A 19,078-nucleotide genomic window follows, 5' to 3' on the forward strand; every position below is an offset into this window, starting at 1 on the left:
TTTCCTCAATTTTATTTATTTCTGCCCTAATCTTTGTTATTTATTTCCTTCTGTTTGCTTTGGCATTAGTTTTATGTACTTTCCTATTTCCTCCAGGTGTGTAGTTAGGTCTTTGATTTTAGCTCTTCATTCTTTGTTAATGTAGGTGTTAGGGCTATAAATTTCCCTCTCAGCACAACCTCACTGCATCCCATAACATTCAGTGTTATTACTGTAAAGGCAGTACTTACTTTGATCATTTTACCCTTTGGCTTTCATGTATCATATCTTATTTCTGTCTGTGTTTTTACCTTTTTAGTTACTCTTATTGATAATCTTCATTTCTATACTCTCCTCGAAAGCTCTCCTGTCTTTTTTTCTTGCAGAACTTCCATTAGTATTTCTTGTAAGGCCAGGATCTTGTTAATGAACTCTCTTTCTCTGTGAATATTTTAAACTCAACCTCGTTTTTGAAGGACAATTTTGTCTTGGATGGCAGCTTTTCACTTTAAGTATCTTAAAAATATTTCACTGCCTTCTCACCTCCATGGTTTCTAATGAGAATTCTGCACTAAGTCTAATTGAATGTTCCTTGTATGTGACAGATCCCTTTTCTCTTGCTGCTTTAAGAATTCTCTCTTTACCTTTGGAATTTGACATTCTGATTAATATGTGCCTTGGAGTAGATATATTTGGTTTTATTCTGTTCAGAATATGTTGTGATTCTTGGACATGGATATTTATGTCTTGCATTACAAGTTAGGAAACTTTCAGCCATTTATTTCTCAAATATTCTTTCTGCCCCTTTTCTCTTCTCTCTCCTTCTGGGACACCAATGACACATATGTTTGCATGCTTCATGCTGTCATTCAGTTTCCTCAGACTCTGCTCAGTTCTTTTATCTATTCTTCTGTCTTTTCAATTTTAGATGCCCTGTCTTCTAAGTCACTGTTTCTTTCTTCTGTCATTCAAATCTGATGTTGTATGCTTTTATTCTAATCTCATCCATTGTGTTTTTCATTGTCATAAGTTCTGTTATTTTTCTTTGCAAGCTTTCATATTCTTTTTACTCACTAATGCCTTCTTAATATACTTTATCTCTTTAGCTATATTTTCTTCATCTCCTTGAATTGATTTAGGAGGTTTGTTTGAACATCACCAGTTAGTTATTTCAAATCCTGTGTGTTTTCTGACATTTTGATTTGTTCACTTGTCTGGGTCATAGCCTCCTGTTTCTTAGTATGGCTTGTAATTTTTTTGCTGATGTATAGACATCTGATTATGTTGGTGAGTTTACTCTGATGATCAGTTTCTCTCTCTTACCTAGAATTTTATTGTTGATTTGCTTTGCATTGTGGCTCTTCTTTGATTCTTCTTTCAACTTGTTATAGATCTTTAAAGTTTCCCATGTCTAACTGATGAAAACAGGTCCAGGGACCCACTAATGGGGTACAGACCAGCTCTAAAGGGCCTTAGGGAGAGGGACAGAAAAAAATACCAAAAAGCTTTTTTTTTCCTTCTCCCTTCAAATTCCTGGAAGTGCACTTTCCTGGCCTGCCCAGTGGATGGTATATTTTGGCAAACCTTTCTCAATTCCTCAGGAGGAAGTGTATTTTTTCCAGCCTCCACCAGGCTGAGTTGAAACAATGTCCGTGGAAAACCCCCTCTAGCTGGCTAGAGACATGATTCAGAGCCAGGTGCAGAAGTCCAAACTCACCAGTCAGAAACCATGGTGCCCCTTGGCTTTGCCTTCCCTTTTTCTAGGGAGGAAGACCTCCACTCCCCTCTCCATCAGTGTCAGCCAGTAACAGACTGTATTGAGGTTGCTGGCTTCAAGGGTGTAAGATGAGTGCTTTTCACTGCTCCAGGGTAATTCACTAACGGTTTTTGCTTCAGCTTCTCCATCTCCCTGTCCCATTTCCTCCTCAATGGTACATAGCACTGCCCTGGTCTTCAGTTCCCCAGAACAGGTCTTTCAGTTTCTGCCTGTCTTCTTACTTTTTCTGGAAAAGAGATGAGATTACCTGTCCTACTCCCTATACCATCATCTTCCCACAACTCCACAAACACCAATTTTTGCTCACTTGATCTTAAAATACACAAACATTTTTGTGTATAGCTTTTAAAATTCATCTCATGGTGATTATTTCCCACTTTATATCCTAGTCCTTATTATTAACAATTTAATCTTGTAGATGAATTTAATCTGGTAGATGAATATGCTGCCCTATTTAATAATTTTTATAATGTTGGATACCTATATTGCTTACAATTTTATTATTTTTCTATGCTAAAATGAGCATGAATGTGCATTTATACATTTCCATATTTTTCAGTTATCGAATGTGATATTACTAAAGTCTCATTTACCTTTCTGAAAAAATGCTGTGCACATGTACAAAAAATCCAAATTATTAATATATGACACTAATATATATTTCCTCTTGACAACACCCCTCATAGCCCTGCCTCTTTTGTGTTTCATCTCTGTCCACCTCATAAAAGCTTCCTTCAGAAGTTTAATTCCTGTATCTGAAGGGAAGTGGTGCTAGATTTGAGGACCCATTATTACCATGAATGTTTGGTCTTGAATCCCAGCAGCCCAGAAATCCTTTAATGAGAAATTATTAATTCCCCATTTTATTTTACTAGAGAATACTGCAAACCTTTACATTCTTTAAGTCCACTAATTCTCATCATTTTGAACAGTCTCAACTTCTGCTTTACACAGAAAATAGAATTGAAACAGGAAAATCTTCAACTTCCATTCCCACCTGAGACAACTCCACAACATATGTACATATGGTACTTTGATGGTGGATGGACCCCAGAAAATTTTGTCCTTAGTTCTAATCCATTCCTGTGACTGTAAACCTAATATAGGTGGGAAATGCTGATTAGATTACTTTAGTAGGTATGATCCAGGAAGGATGTTAATCCTCTGACTTGATCCTTTCTAAATGGGTTGAATATGGAAAAAGACACAAAGGAAAACCCCCAGAAGCTGAGAGAGAAGCCCTGGAAGCCAGAAGCTGAAATCAACAGAATATAGAACTCGAGAGAAAACACCTACACACAGAAGCACAGAGAGAAAAGCCAGAGGAGTTCAGAGAGAAAGGCATTATAGCAAGGACCTGAAATCAGCAGAACCCAGGAGAGAGGCAGCCAGAAGAAGAGTCCAGGATCACCTGCAGTCAGCCTATGGACACTCCTTTATTTGGACACTCTTCTCAGCCTCAGATCTGTAAGCTTGCAAGCCAGTAAGTCCCCATTGTAAAAGCGCACCCATGTCTAGTATACTGCTTTTGGCAGCTCTTAGCAAACTAAAACAACGCATATCCATACTATACCAGACACATCTGCAAATTTGTTTGTATGATACCCCTCCATAAAAAGAAAAAAAATTATTTATATTTTGATGAGAGATATATCTTTTCTTCAGACCAAATTTAAACACTCTTCACTTGTGCCCATGATATCATCCTCTATTTGTTTTATTTTTCTTTTAGTATTTGTCTCTCCCTCTAATGTCAGAACAATGTGAAATCACTCCTGCAAAAGTTTTCCCTCAATGTTATTTCTTACTTTTCAGCACAAATTTATGAAGCAGTGCCCTATACTGCTGTTTTAATAACCTCTTTCCCCATTCTCCAGCTCAATAGAAGGTTACTCATGATGCCCCTGCCACTAAATGCCATGTGTTTTCTTAACCCTTGTATTACTTGATGCTCTCTGCTTTAAGCATTATTGATTTGTGACAATTTCTTGAAATGCTCACTTCCCTTAGCATCTGTGTCACTATAGCCTCCCAGATTTTCTCCACCTTCCCTGGTCATTTCTCTTCTCAAATCCTTTTCCTCATCCTTGTTCTTCAGACTACTAATTTTTACACTCATACCATAGAATACCAATGTGAATTAATATTATTAAAGCAGAAGTGTGCCTACCATATATCAAATGCTATGTAAAAATTTGTTAAATAAATTTCATCCATTCCACAGAAGCAGTTATTTATATATTGATTCTCATATTTCTATCTCCAGCAGAGACCCTGAGCTCCTGGTTTTTGATTCAGTTTTTGATTGCTCCAGGGGATGCTTCACAAATACCTCAAACTCAAACTGCCTAACCCTGAATTCATCACCTGCCTATTACAACATGTTCATTCTCTTGGATAACCACCTCAGGGCCTGGAATCATCACTATCCCTTTGCTTAAGCCAGAAACTGTACCACGCCCTGATTTCTTTCTTTCTCACCATCTTTATCTTTTTAATCACCAAATTCTCTTGAATTTACTTCACAAATTCCTCTCATATCAAGCCACCTCTCTCCAACCACACTTCCAATATTATATTGCATATCACAGGTACTCCTTGTCTCAAAAATTACCCAGAATCTTCTGTTTTTCTGATATTCAAGAATATATCTCAGTTTGCTCCATTAAAATGTTTAGGTACATAATCATAAGAACCATTCAGTTTTAGATTTTACATTTGCTTTGATTTTGAGGTAAATATGTAGTTGTTATGAATTGAAATATGCAAGATATGTATGATAACAGGTCTGAATATTTTTAGATATGATAGTATATCTCTTGGTCACAAAATCTGAAGCATTTTGAGTCATCTGTCGTCATTCAATCCTGTCTCTTAAATTTTCCAAAATGTATTCTTTCTTTAGGAAAAATTATTACCCAAGAGAAGTTCTCCCTCCATTCAGCTTACAAATATAAAACTTCATACACATTTTTCTCATTCTTGTCATTTTCTTCTCATGATTCAAAGGTTTTTTAGATTTTGCCTTAACCCAAGATATATCTTCAGATACTAATCCTTTCCAGTTTACAACTCTCATATTATTAAGGGCACAAATCTCTTTATACTGAATATATAGCTCAACTATTTTGATTTTGGTTATAATGTGATATTATTTATTAAAACATTGGATTTTTCTATCTTATTTTGCAATTTTCTATGAAGAAGGGTCTTTTTGCATCTAATCCTTCTATTTAGTATCAAATTAAACTCAAACAGTTAAAGGTTATTGATGAGGGTGCTGAGGATGGGTTGGTGTTGGTCATATTAAATATAATATGTTCAGGAATTCTATGAATATAGCCTATGGTTCAAATCATGCCTATTTATTTAGAGGATAAACTTGCCTGTTTTTATTTTTAATACTTATCCCCACCCCCATATTCATTTCCTGTTGCCTAAATCTGAGTCACTGACATGTATTATTCTGATTTTTATTGGAGCCATTTCCTTTAGTTTTCAACAACTCTCATCAAAACTTCAGGCTTGGGAAGCGGATTTGGCTCAACAGATAGGGTATCCACCCACCACGTGGGAGGTCCAGGGTTCAAACCCAGGGCTTCCTGACCTGTGTGGTGAGCAGGCCCATGTGCAGTGCTGATGCACATAAGGAGTGCCGTGCCACAAAAGGGTGTCCCCTGTATAGGGGAGCCCCACACACAAGGAGTGTGCCCTGTAAGGAGAGCAGCCCAGTGTGAAAAAAGTGTGGCTTGCCCAGGAGTGGTGCTGCACACACGGAGAGTTGACGCAGCAAGATGACACAACAAAAAGAGACACAGATTCCCAGTGCCGCTGACAAGAATATAAGCGGACTCAGAAGAACACACAGTGAATAGACACAGAACAGACAAGTGGGGGGGGGGGGGAGGGCGGGAAAGGGGAGAGAAATAAAAAAATAAAAAAATAAATCTATAAAAGAAAAAAACAAAACTTCAGGCTTTACTCTAGAGTCCTTTGCTATTTCTGTGAAAAATCACAGATGGACTTTGTAAGGGTGAATTAAATTTTGCTGAGCAAAATCTACCAAAGGTACTTACTATCTGCTGTGTACTTTATACATTCCATTGTTACTCACGATAAATTCTAGTAGGTTATAAAAGCCTCATTTCACAGATGAAAAATTGAAATTTCATAAATGTTTAAAACTTTTTAGGTTACCAGCTAGAAAACAGCAGAATTGATTTTCAAACTTGGGTCTTTTTAATTCCAAAAATGTTCATTCTCTTCATTTCACCCTGGTGTCTTGCCATATACATGAAATAAAACCTAAGTAAATTTCTTTTCTCCATCTCACAGTCTATTAAAAAATGTCTTCAATTTGGTCACAGATATTATACTGTTCATAGTGTCAGCCACTTAGATATTTAGTGAAATATAAACTGATAATTGGTAAAGTTCTAAAGAATATATGAAAGGAATGTAAGTAGGCATATCTCTGAATGGCTACTTCAATATATATCAATATTCTTAAAAATATATAAGCTTTTAATCAAACAATTTCTCATACAAATTTTGAAAGGTTATATTACAAATATATTTCTTGTATTGAAGTTTGTAATTATTAATACAAAAATAGAAATTAGTTTAATAATATAAGAATGACCAAGTAAATTCTTAGACATTCACAAAATAAAACACTGTATAGCCATTAAATGTGCTTATGCAGGTCAATTTGAGAGATAGCTATGTCATCACATTCAATGACTTAGCAGGTTACAAAATAATCTATATGCTGTGATTATTCACATATTCCCATATCACATCACCCACATACATGCCCATATTTATGCATACCTATAAAATCATATAAAATGTGGCTATTTCTGGATGGGTAGATTGATGGCTATTCTTTTTTTTCTTTAAGTTTTATGATTTCTTTTTTTTTTTTTTTTTTTAAAGATTTATTTATTTAATTTCCCCCCCCCTCCGCTGGTTGTCTGTTCTTGGTGTCTATTTGCTGCGTCTTGTTTCTTTGTCTTGTTTCTTTGTCCGCTTCTGTTGTCGTCAGCGGCACGGGAAGTGTGGGCGGCGCCATTCCTGGGCAGGCTGCACTTTCTTTTCACGCTGGGCGGCTCTCCTCACGGGCGCACTCCTTGCGCGGGGGGCTCCCCCACGCGGGGGACACCCTGCGTGGCAGGGCACTCCTTGCGCGCATCAGCACTGCGCATGGCCAGCTCCACACGGGTCAAGGAGGCCCGGGGTTTGAACCGCGGACCTCCCATATGGTAGACGGACGCCCTAACCACTGGGCCAAAGTCCGTTTCCCTATGATTTCTTATAAATAAGCACATATTACTTAACCATCTTTAAAAGACTGCTTTAATTTTTAAAATAGTAAAATAGAGAAATTAAACCCATAGTTAAGAAATAAATAAAATTTAATCTGTAAAAGAAAGCATCCATGAAATTTAATTTTTAAAAAAGCAATTGGTCAGAAAATCTAGTATTTAAGAGTCTTACAAGAGTGATACATGAGCACAGTTAAATTTTGCCTATGATGCATATTAATTCAACAATACCAAGTTGGTTATTTAGTTTAGATTCATATAGTTATATCACTTAGGTTCAAATTTCTTCTATTTCTGGTATATTACATCAGCAGCCCTGTGGCAACCTAAGACAGGAATTTGGTACATGCTGCCTGCAAGTACCAAAAATACTGGAACAGTTACATAAATGGGGAAGGGATATTTTTTGGAGGAATTATGAGCTTAATAGAAAAGGCTTAGTTTGCTTTGAAGAGACTGCTGGTGAAAATATGGACTCTAAAGATGCTTCTGATGAGGACTTAGATGGAAATGATGAATGTGTTATTGGAAACTGAAGGAAAGTTGATCTTTACTTTAAAGTGGCAGAGAATTTGGCAAAATTTGATTCCTGATTTTAGACGGAAGGCAGAATTTGAAAATGATAAGCTTGGACATTTAGCTGCAGAAATTTCCAAACTCAATGTGGAAAACGCAGCCTGGCTTCTCCTGGCAGCCTATAGTAAAATGCAAGAGAAAAGAGAGAAGCTGAGAACTGAATTTCAGGGCACAAAGAAATCAGAAATTGATGCTTTGGAAAAGTCTGGGCTTCTGGAAAACAAGTCCCAAGAGGATAGAGCCCCATATGATGATTAAACTGAACATGGAAGCAGGCAGCCATTTCCTTGTAAGTCAGTATTGGAAATGTGGTTATTCAGAAAGGTTTTGTGGAAAGTCCTATTGTCTGATGGTTGGGACCCCTCTGAATTACTTGGAAAACAAACAAGCTTTCTATGAGGTCTGTATATGCAAAACCACTGTTAGCCTGTACTAAAATGTATAGAAAAGGGAGAAATTGAAGGACAAACCATTTCAAGGGCAAAACTCTGGAAGCTGAGGTCTGGACTTCAGGCATCTTCTTGGACCAAGAGAGAGACCCTAACCCATGAGTACAGAAGGGATGAGTGTACCCCAGACCTTAGAGAGGGTGGACCTTCTCCTATTCAAGAAGAGTTCAACTACCCCAAGCTATAGAGAGGGTGGGGCATATTCCTTGGAGAATAGGAAGAGTTAGGTGGCTACCCCACTGTCCTAAGACTATTGGACCTGTGTGCCAGAGATTAGAATGTAACCACAATCCTAGCTAGGAGGCTGAGACTGTACCCCAGAGATTGGAGAAATTTTTGGCTGTCACTGCAGTGTTTTTGGAGGGTGAGTCCTAGGGCTTGGCCACCACCCAGATGCTTTATGACTGGGGGGGGGGGGGGGGAGGGTTTGGATGAAGCCCTGAGAAGAAACCATGGTTCTATAGATGACTCTTTAGGAGTATGCCCCGCAGGTTTTCAGAACGATTTGGGACCTGTGTCGCCTGTTTTCCTTCCAGTTTCCCCCTGTGGCAATGCAAATGTTTATCCTATGCTGTTCCAACTTTGTATATTGGAAGCAGATAACTTGTTTTGTAATTTTCACAGGTCTAGAGCTGAAGGGGAACTTTGTCCCAAGACAGACTAGATACCTATAACTGATTGTAATGTGATTTTTTACTTAGCATTGCTACTGAAATGGTTTAAGTCTTTTTGAAATATTGTGATGGAATGAAGGTATTTTGCATATGGAAAGCACTAGTCTTTTTTGTATCCAGAGGATGGAATGTGACAGTTCAAAGTTTTGTGAATCCCAGAAAAGATCATGTTCTTTGAACTAATCCATCACTGTGGGTGTAGGACCTTCTGATTGCATTAGATTCAGTTAAGGGACGTGATTAGATCCATTTTGATTAGATCACTTTAGACCCTTTCCTTGGACTTTGATTTCAGTGAGGTGTAACCGAGGTTAGGTCTCCGCCTACTTACTAAAGTCTTATATAGACTGAGAATTCAAAGCAGAAACACAGAGAAAGAGAGCCACCAGCATTTTTTGATCCTTCCGTGTGTGGGAGGACTTCAAGAACAGCAGATTGGCCATCATATTGCCTTGGCATGTGGCAGGACTCCAGGATCTGCCAGCAGATGAGTTTTGGTAAGAAAGCATCTCTGATGGTGCCTTGATTTGAGCATTTCATGTCCTTGGAACTGTAGACTTTTACCTCAAATAAATTCCCTTTATAAAAGCCAACACATTTCTGGTATATTGCATTGGCAGTGCTATGGCAAACTAAGACATATAGTTCCAAATAATTTTAGTCTATATATTGTTTTTAATTTCATCAGTGACTTTTTACTTTCCTTAAAAAATGATCTTTCCACTCATTCATTAATTCACTCATTTGTTCTAATACAGAACTCCTGCGAGGCACCAGAGATAACAGATGCAATGGCTGCATTTAAGGAGTTTAACGTTCTAGTGAGTAGACTGACAATAAATAAATATGTAATGTATCAAGTAGGGATTGGTGTAATAATTTTTTTAAAAAGCATGGAGGGAATAAAACTTAATCATGGAGGTATTTTGACTTGGGTGGTCAAGGAAGGGCTTCCAGAGAAGATGACATTTGAGTAGCAATTTGATATAGAAGCAACATTTCCATAGCATTCCTAAGAATGAGCCAAGGCATCGATTCCAGGAGCAGGAAGGAAAGGATGGCCTTGCAAGTGGAGATTTCTCACAGAAATTTCTCTCCAAAGCATTTAGGAATGTCTCTGGCACTGTTTTCCATATTAGTGGTAATGACTACTCATTAAAATATTGTGCAAATGTTACCTACTTAGCTTTCAGACCCTTAGAATATTTATTATAAAAACTTTGTTGGGAGCAGACGTAGCTCAGTGGTTGAGCACCTGCTTCCCATGTATGAGGTCCTAGGCTCCATCAGCAGTACTTCCTTTCTTATGCAAAATTATGAAAAAATATCTCCAATTTTTAAACTGGAGGAATTGGCTTACATGTTAGTAAGTAGACTCTAGGGAGGATGAATCCTTGTCACCCTCCACCCCATCCAGTCTAATGATACAAGGGCAGTGACTGGTTTCTGAGACAGTCTACTAATGAAGTTTAGATGCACTTCCTTGAGAAGATAGGGAGGCATAAGTGAGCTTGATTCACAAAAACACTTGTGTTTTTACATGGGGAAGATTCATTTCAGACCTTGTCTGCTGGTTTGTTAGTGATTACAAAGGAAAACTACACTGAACTGAATCTAATTCAGCAAGCTTGCCAGTCCTGAAAACTGGACCTGTTTTTCAAAGGTAGACTACCTTAGGCAGTTAAAGAGTATTTAATTAAAAAGTTAATAATATAAAAAATAAATAAATAAATAAAAGATTAAAAAAAAAAGTTAATAATAATTTACCAGTCATACTATCAGCATAAATTTCATTTATAACATTGTATGCTCAGAGTTCTAAAAAACTGATTTATGAGCATGGTTTGGAATACTATTCCATTGTAAGTTCATAACTTCCTTTATCAGAGCACTACTACCTTTTTCAAATCCTTAATTTTTAATAACAAGTCACACTAATAAATCCACCAATCAATGTGCACATTTATTTTTTACAACCATTTAAATTTTTTTATCAACAGTATTTTTAAAATTCTAACAGAATTTTAAAATTATAATAAAGGTATTTTCTTTATAAACTATACCCATTCTACTTAGAAACTGTTTTCTTAGATGACTTATTTTGTTATTTAAGCCAGTTTCTTTCATCCATCAAATGGGGATCAGAAACATTCTCTTAGGATATGAGATTTAATCTATGAAAATAAATAATAGGACAGGTTCAATGATGGAAACTATTTGCATTATAATTGTTATTTTGACCACCACCTTGGCATCTAATGAAAAACTCTACACAAATACTTATGCTACAATATGAAAATTTCAAGAGCTGACTATAATTACATGTTTGAAATGAGACTAAAATAAAATAGAAATTTGATCTTTTCAACTATATTAAAGATTTTTGTGTGTATATATGTGGTCTATATTTCTCTTAAAGTCATTGAGAAAAAGAGAAAATGTGATTCTTGACAGATATTTTTCAGTCCCTGTTTTGGACGTGCCTTTGTTTAGACTTGTAATACTCATTTAGTCAGGCTTTGACTGCTGGTGAACTTCTGTTCCTAGTCCTAGTGTCAGGGACAAGCCCCAAGTTTCCTGGATTTACATATTATGCTCTTCTCTAACGTGGTTAACTAAGGTTTGGACAAAAAGCAAGCTTCCTATATATAGACATAGGACTGAGGAAAATGTCTTACAGTAATAAATATAATCACTTAATACTGAAATAAAGAATTTGAGCCAGGAATAAAAAAAGACAACTCACTGAATCAAAAATGATAATGATTACAGTAAAAACTTACATTAGTTAACGAATTTTAATTGTAGGAATAACAAATCAGAGAAACCAATTTTTATCCTGTAGTTCCCTTCATGATATCACCTAACCATCTAGTTTGAGCCACAAGAAAAGGTAATGTTTCAAAGAGAAATAGAGACATAAGTAATTAATATATTTGCTAATTATATTTTCTTGAATTAGACGTTTTTCTATCTTCCCAAAATCTTATTCAGTTTAAAGTGACTTTGGGATAATATAGTCCATGATCTAATCCTATCTCTGTTGCTTACTAGTCATCTAGACATACGATATTGGAAAATAAATCACTTGTCATCACTAACATGAATTTGTTATACCTACTCTGTCAGCTTCACAATATTATTGTCAAGATACAGTGACCTAAGAGATAAGAAATCACTTTAAAACATTGTAAATCGTCACAAAATTGATGTTTTATAATGATGTATCTTTGCACTTCAAATACCATTTCATAAAATAAATGTGGCATGGAGGATTGTGAGAAGATGGCTAACAGGAAGAACTGAATTCTCTCGCAAAAACAATGGATAAAGAGCCAAAAGCTGTCCAAGGAAACTGCTTTGGGGGTGAGCAGACCAAGACAGTGCTGCAAACTCCCAAGAGGGCAAGGGACAGAGAGAAGAAGCCAAATCAACAAAGGTGAGTTCCCAAGCCCCTGCAGTAGCCAGGAAGGGCTCTCGTCCCCCATCCCCAAGATATGAAGCTGAGGTAAAACCCCTGTCTCATGTAGCTGACTGAGAGAGAACAGACATCTTCCCCCCTGTCAACTGTTTGAAGGAAAAGGGGATGGGGAGGTCAGGGTGCTTTTCTTCAGTGAATTCAGCCAGCAGAGCATGCTTTGAATCTCCAGTCTGGAGATTTAATAAAGGAAGGCCAAGACTGAAACACCTCCATGGAATAGTACGTTGACTTGCGCCATCTGCTGGCCAGCCTGGAAACTGCAAGGACAAAAACTGTTGCCTTTGTATCCAACCACTGGGAGAAAATCTGTGCCCTAACAGTGAGTCCCTGACCTGATTTTGAAAACTTAAACTAACAATTTTAAAGACTGAAATAAGTTGAACCAAATATCAAAGAAGAGCTGTGGGGAAAAATAGGTAATAGAGAAAAATTAGCCATCAGAGTAAATTCACCAACATATTCAGATATCTAGACATCAGCAAAAAATTTACAAATCATACTAGTGAACAGGAAGAGATGACCTAGCTAAAAGAACAAACCAGGATTTAATACAATTAATCAGTGGTAATCATGCAACTGTCCTAAATCACTTCAAAGAATTTAAAGAAAATATGTCTAAAGAAATAAAGAACAATTTGAAAGCCTGCTAAGAAAAGTAAACAGAGCTTATGGGAATGAAAGACATGGTGGATGAGATTAAAAATACCTTAGAGGCACATAAGAGCAGATTTGAATTGCTTGAAGACAAAATTAGTGTCTTTGATGACAGAACATCTGAACTGGAAAAGACAGAACAGAAAGAGAAAAGAAAGGAAAAAACGGAACAGAGTCTCAGGCAATTGAATGACAATGAAAAACACACAAACATTATCAGTGTCCCAAAAGGAGAAAAGAATGGAAAAGGGGCAAAAGAATGTTTGAGAAAATAATGACTGAAAACGTTCCAATCTTTATGAAAGGCATAAATATCAGTATCCAAGAAGGGCAATGCACCCCAAACAGAATAAACTCGCATAGACCTACCCCAAGACACCTACTGTTGAAAATGACAAACATCAGAGATAAAGAGAGGATCTTGAAAGTAGCAAGAGAAAAGCAAAACGTCACGTTCAAGAGAAACTTGATAAGATTAAGTGCCGACATCATCAGAAACCATGAAGGAGAGAAGAAAATGGTATGATATATTTAAAGTAGTGAAAGAGAGAAACTGCCAGCCAAGAATTCTGTATCCGGCAAAGCTGTCCTTCAATGAGGGTGAGTTCAAAGTCTTCCTAGACAAAGAAAAACCGATAGAATATGTTACCTAAAGACCAAATTTGCAAGGGATACTAAAGGGGGTGCTGTAGCCTGAAAGGAAAAAACAAGGGCAAGGGATTTGGAGAAGAGTTTAGAAATGAAGATTATTGGGAATGGTAAACTAAAGGATAAGAAGACAGACAATGGAACAATATGACAACGGAGAACTGAAGGACAAAATGGATGAAGCAATTTGAAGTTTTCAAGTAGCCTTTCGTAATCTATCCAATGAACCCTGAAATATGGAAAGTAGAACTTTCTTGGGCAAGAACACTCCAGGAGCAGCAAAATGTGGCACAGAGAATTAAGAAGAGTGAATCATCAGCAGAAGTAACAGATTTCTCACCTGACATGACTTTGAAGAGATGAGATATTGCTGTTTGTGTGCAGCTATTGCTGAGAAACAGAAAGCAGGTTCAACAAATAAAACAAGGGTTATTGTGTCTGCTTCTGGGACTGTAGAGAGTATAACTGAGAAAGAAGATATTGCTCCAACATCAGATCGCTCTGTTTTAATCAAAGCCTGATGAAGGAAAATGCATAGCATGAATTATTTAAATCTGTCTTTTTTGAATATCATTTAAAGTTTTAGACTTAGAGACATTTATTCTAGAGAAACTGGGCAAAACTGTGTGTAAGATAGATTTTTCAGATGAAACATATAAATCTAAATGGTACCATTATAGTGTAGTTTTTGGACTATTCTTTGATAAGTTACGGTTTATACTTTAGAATTATGAGCAAAATGTTTTTGATGTATAAATTTAATTTAATCCAAATATATGGATGGATACATTTTAAAGACACAACTTAAAGCAAACTCCTGAATAGTAAATAACTTAGTGTTATTAAAATATTGACTCATTGACTTTTGTTTTATGATAAAGGAAATAAGTGATTACTTTCTCTCCTATAAATATATTGCTGTTACTATTCATTCTGTTTTCCTTGCTTTCTGTAGAGTAAGCTTTTCACAAGGCTTAAATGTTTTTAATATTCATTTTGATTCAAAGTTATTGTTTTGTCATATGTGGAATCTTTGAAAGTTTAGCCAAAAATGCATGCAAATGTGAACATTCTGAAGTTTCTCTTAATTCTGATTGGTGCTTAAGTTTTTGGATTTAAAGGAACAATAACAATAGTAGTAGCCTCCTTTGGTATTTGTTAGATGTGTGAAGTACTGATAAATGTCACAATGATGGTTTTATTTTTTAGATTATTACCATAGGTAGGTCAGTCCTTACAAGTGAGTCATTTTTTTAAATGTGCATTTTTTAATGAGTGGATTTTATAGATACATCATAATTAATTGTACTGCTACATTTTAATAAATGGGTATGATGTGGGAGAGGGAGGGGGTACATGGGAATCCATCATACTTTCAATGTAACTTTTCTATAATCTAAAAACTCTTTAAAAATAAAGTTAATTATATTTTTAATGGGAAAAATAAAATGAATGTGGTACATATACTACATAGCCAGAACCTCATTATAATTTTTCTTCATTTTAATCTTAGGTCATAAATGAATAATACTGATGCCAAAATAATGCTTATAGCGATGTCTCATTGACCTAGAAATGTGGGACCCTGGAGGGACGTTGACAAAGAGATAAAGGAGGCTATGTTCTGACTTATTAGAATTTGGAATGTGGCAAATATGCAGTTGCCTAGCCTTATACCTCCCTAGGGAAACTGCCCAAACATTTGCATTCCCATAATGTATTTATTCAGAAAATACTCTTCCTGAGAAAATTTCAGCTCCTAAGGCTCTCACTAAAATTATGCAAGTTCATTAATTCTCCGTTCTGAAACAAGAGTTAAAAGTCTAGTAGGTGGAGGCGTCTTTGGGACATGGAGCTGCCCTGGATGGTGCTTCAGAGGCAATCACCGGACATTGTAAATCCTCACAGGGCCCACTGGATGGAATGGAGGAGAGTATGGGCCATGATGTGGACCATTGACTATGAGGTGCAGAGGTGACCAAAGATGTACTTACCAAATCCAATGGATGTGTCATGATGATGGGAACGAGTGTTGCTGGGGGGGGGGGGGGGGAGAGGTGGGGTGGGGGGGGTGGGGTTGAATGGGACCTCACATATATATTTTTAATGTAATATTATTACAAAATCAATTAAAAAAAATGTAAAAAAAAAAAAAAGTCTAGTAGGAAATGTATTTAACAAAAAGCCCTTTCTAGATGCTGGTCATTTTGAATATTGGGGATTTTCAGTTGAGACTACTACCTATAAAAAGTGAACTTCAAAACTAAAAAAGAAAAAGAACATCATTCTTTGTTTTTTCATTTAGAATTCCAGTAGGGTTTTTTGTCTTCTTCTCTCCCGACTTTTATTGTAATATTTCCTTTCTTTATGCACTGTCCTTTGTATTAGTGTGCTGCAAACTCACCCTAAATGAGAAATAGTCAAGAAAGCACATGGATTAAAGATAAAAATAGGCAGGCAGGGCTTAGTGGGCAGACGGTACCTCCCCACACACACACAGGGTCAGTCAAATATAGAATGGACGGAAGCATTAAACACCAAGAAGATAACAGTCACTGCAGAGCAGAAAATTGGAATTAATCTTCAAATTATTATTTTTTCTCTTTTTCTGGTTGTCAGATTTTGTCTATCCTGTCTTTCATTGTTACCTGTAAATAAAGAAGTTGCCATAGTGAAATTACTTTCTTTTAGATATGGCAAAGTACTTATAAGAGCATAAGAATTAATAATAAAACTTTAAAAAGAAATGTCCAACAATAGATGATGAATAAAGAATATCTGAACTGGGAAGCCTAAATTATATATGCACCATTCTTATAATGTATACACTAAGACAATATGTGATTTATTCCAGTGAATTTAAAGAAGTAACATAATGTAAATGTATTACACACTTATGGTAGAAAAAATAACTGCTTTCTAGTTCTCTTCCCCAAAATGATGTATTCAAAATATAATGCTAAATTTCCAGCATACTATCAGTTTCTTCAATTCTCTTTAAACTTTTTACTATTTGAATCCTTGAACAACTTCTTATCCACAATATCCATTGCCACTACCTTCAAGTTGTTCTCTTCCAGGAGCCAAAATCAAATTGCCAGAAGTATTTCTAGCTCCAATGAGCTTGGATCCTTAGACATACGTTCTTTTACATTGACATATGTTCCATCTCACCTCACAACTTGTAGCCTAGCCATTTTCTTCTCCCAAACCTAAGAAAACTAGACCAAAAACTTTCTTTCAGTTTGGCCCTAAACTCCTTCAGAATCTGGGCTGTATTTTAAATTAATTTTTAGTCCTTCAAAATGCCTGAGAAGGCATTCTCAATACAAAATAGGATCACTGAATATTGAGTTTCTATTTTACTGTATATGCAAATGTTGGCAAGATTACACATAAAAAATAATAGTTAACATTTTTTGAGCTAATTACCAGTCTAATTCCTTTACATTTAACCCTTACACAACTCTATAAAATAGGTTCTAGTAAAGTCCTCATTTAATAGATAAGTAAACATAGGCAGAGAGAGGATAAATATATTGTCAATTTTACAAAACTGGTAAGTTACAGAGCTGGTATTTGAGGCCTCATTGTCTAACTTCAATCTTTTCCTTTTAAGTACTAAGCAAATAAATTTTAAAAGAAAGGAAAAGATTATATGATCAGGGAATCATGGCCTGGGGTATTCTTTATTTAATGGCTCTTGGTTTCCATATGGGATATAACCAGCTCCACTACAGTGATATACCTGCCAAACAAATCAAATAAGCCTAGAAGCAGGTGGAAGTAGAGTGCTTCCTAGACAGTGCTAGAGACAAACTGGCCAAGTCTTGGGAAAGCAGCCTGTTATAGTGAAGTGTCCGTGAACTCTGGTGTCACAACATATGGGTGCAAACTGTCTCAATCTAGTTAAGGAAGTTATATAGATGATATGAAGTTCATACCCTCTACAAGTGCACATCTCAAAGTTCTTTTCCCCTTTCCATCTTTGGCTCCTCACTAAGTTCAATACAGACTAGTACCCTTCCTTTCATATATTTTCTCTTCAGGAATGTTAATATCATAAATGAATAATGAAATAATGACTGACTTTTTGAAACATACCATTTTTTTTAGTCATCCCTTCCACACACTTACCATTTCTCTCAAATTTCAGCAATAGAATATAACCTGCCTCATATATGCAAATATAGAGAGACAAAGCAGATTCCTGGTTGCTTAGGGGTAGAGGGAAGAGGTGATTGGGGAATAATGGCTAACAGGTGTGGGGCTTGTTTTTGGAGTATTGAATATAATCTAAAATTGTGATAACGGATACACAATTCAGTGAAATTCTAAAAACCACTGAATTGTAAATGTTGAGTTTATCAAAATAAAAAGTTTGTCCTCATGACACTTAAGAAAATGAAAAGATAAGCCACATACACTGACATAAAGTATTAATATAACACATGTATTTGATAAAGAACTTAATACATAATATGTCAATAACTTCAAATCAACAAAAGAAAAAGAAACTGAAAAAAACAAACATTATAAGGACAAAGAGTAACAGGGGGCTGGTAGTATCTTTTTAAATATGGTACTCAAGATGGAGTTTTTATTTTGTTTTTCTGAGGAGAGGATCTCTGACCAGAATCCTGAATAAAATAAAAGAGGCTGCTATTTCAGTATCTCATAGAAGAGTGTTCCAGCAGAACAAATAACAATTTCAAAGTACTTAAACCTAGTTTGAGCTCATATGTTCAAGAACAAAGCTTTTAATGGAGCTAAGTGATTAAACACTCAGTACCTATGAGACTGAGCAAGTGTGAGAGAGAGTGATAAAAATAAAGTTGAAGATGTAGCTGGAAATAACTTGAACTCTTTCCATTGTGAGATGATCATGCCTCATAATGATGATATTGATACAGTAAAGCATCTTCCAGCTCCTGCCTTAGGTCTCTGCCTTACACAGCTCCACTCAGAATACTTATAAATTCAAATGCTCTCCGCCTAGGACTGAACTCATCCCTAGTGTGCACACCAATCAACACTTATCTTTTTTACCTGCTTATATAAAGATCACAACAATTCACTCAGGGTATCTGTAAATCTTCTCTCCATATCTTAGATATACTCTGTTATTCAATTTTATCAGTTCTTACTTAGCTCAATTAAATTTCTCACATGTGTCCTTTGCTCTACAACAAATAAAAAACAATCTTCTTTTCTTAATTTCAATCTGATCACCTACAATATTCCAGCTGATATTTCCATTTATAATCTTATCATCTTAACTCAGTAACATCTCTCCATGCATCCTGACTTTTTCTAAAGCATAAATCACATGCTTTTTATTTTTTTCTGGTTCAGAAAATCCAATGACTTCTTATTTATAGTATTATTTCTCAAGGTATATGCCAAAGAAATATTATAAGGGAAAATAGTTTTTTATTTAAATTTGTAAATGAGTATTTACTAAATTTTCCCTTAGGAGATATAATTGCATATTAATATATTGAAGATTCTTA

General features: G+C 35.9%; 1 protein-coding gene across 6 annotated transcripts in view; it reads left to right on the forward strand.

The window, feature by feature from the left end:
- TFPI (tissue factor pathway inhibitor) overlaps positions 1 to 19,078 on the forward strand; it is a 92,976-nt gene that overhangs the window by 15,683 nt on the left and 58,215 nt on the right. Inside the window, exon 2 of one of the 6 annotated variants that reach the window (XM_058300514.2) lies at positions 9,541 to 9,603. The exons of the other annotated variants lie outside the window; for them this stretch is intronic. The gene's annotated coding sequence lies outside the window, so the exon portion shown is untranslated. The remainder of the gene's footprint in view (positions 1 to 9,540; positions 9,604 to 19,078) is intronic. 6 annotated transcript variants of the gene reach the window in all.

The sequence above is a fragment of the Dasypus novemcinctus genome, chromosome 7, assembly GCF_030445035.2.
Source record: "Dasypus novemcinctus isolate mDasNov1 chromosome 7, mDasNov1.1.hap2, whole genome shotgun sequence".
In the NCBI taxonomy this organism is placed as follows: Eukaryota; Metazoa; Chordata; class Mammalia; order Cingulata; family Dasypodidae; genus Dasypus; species Dasypus novemcinctus.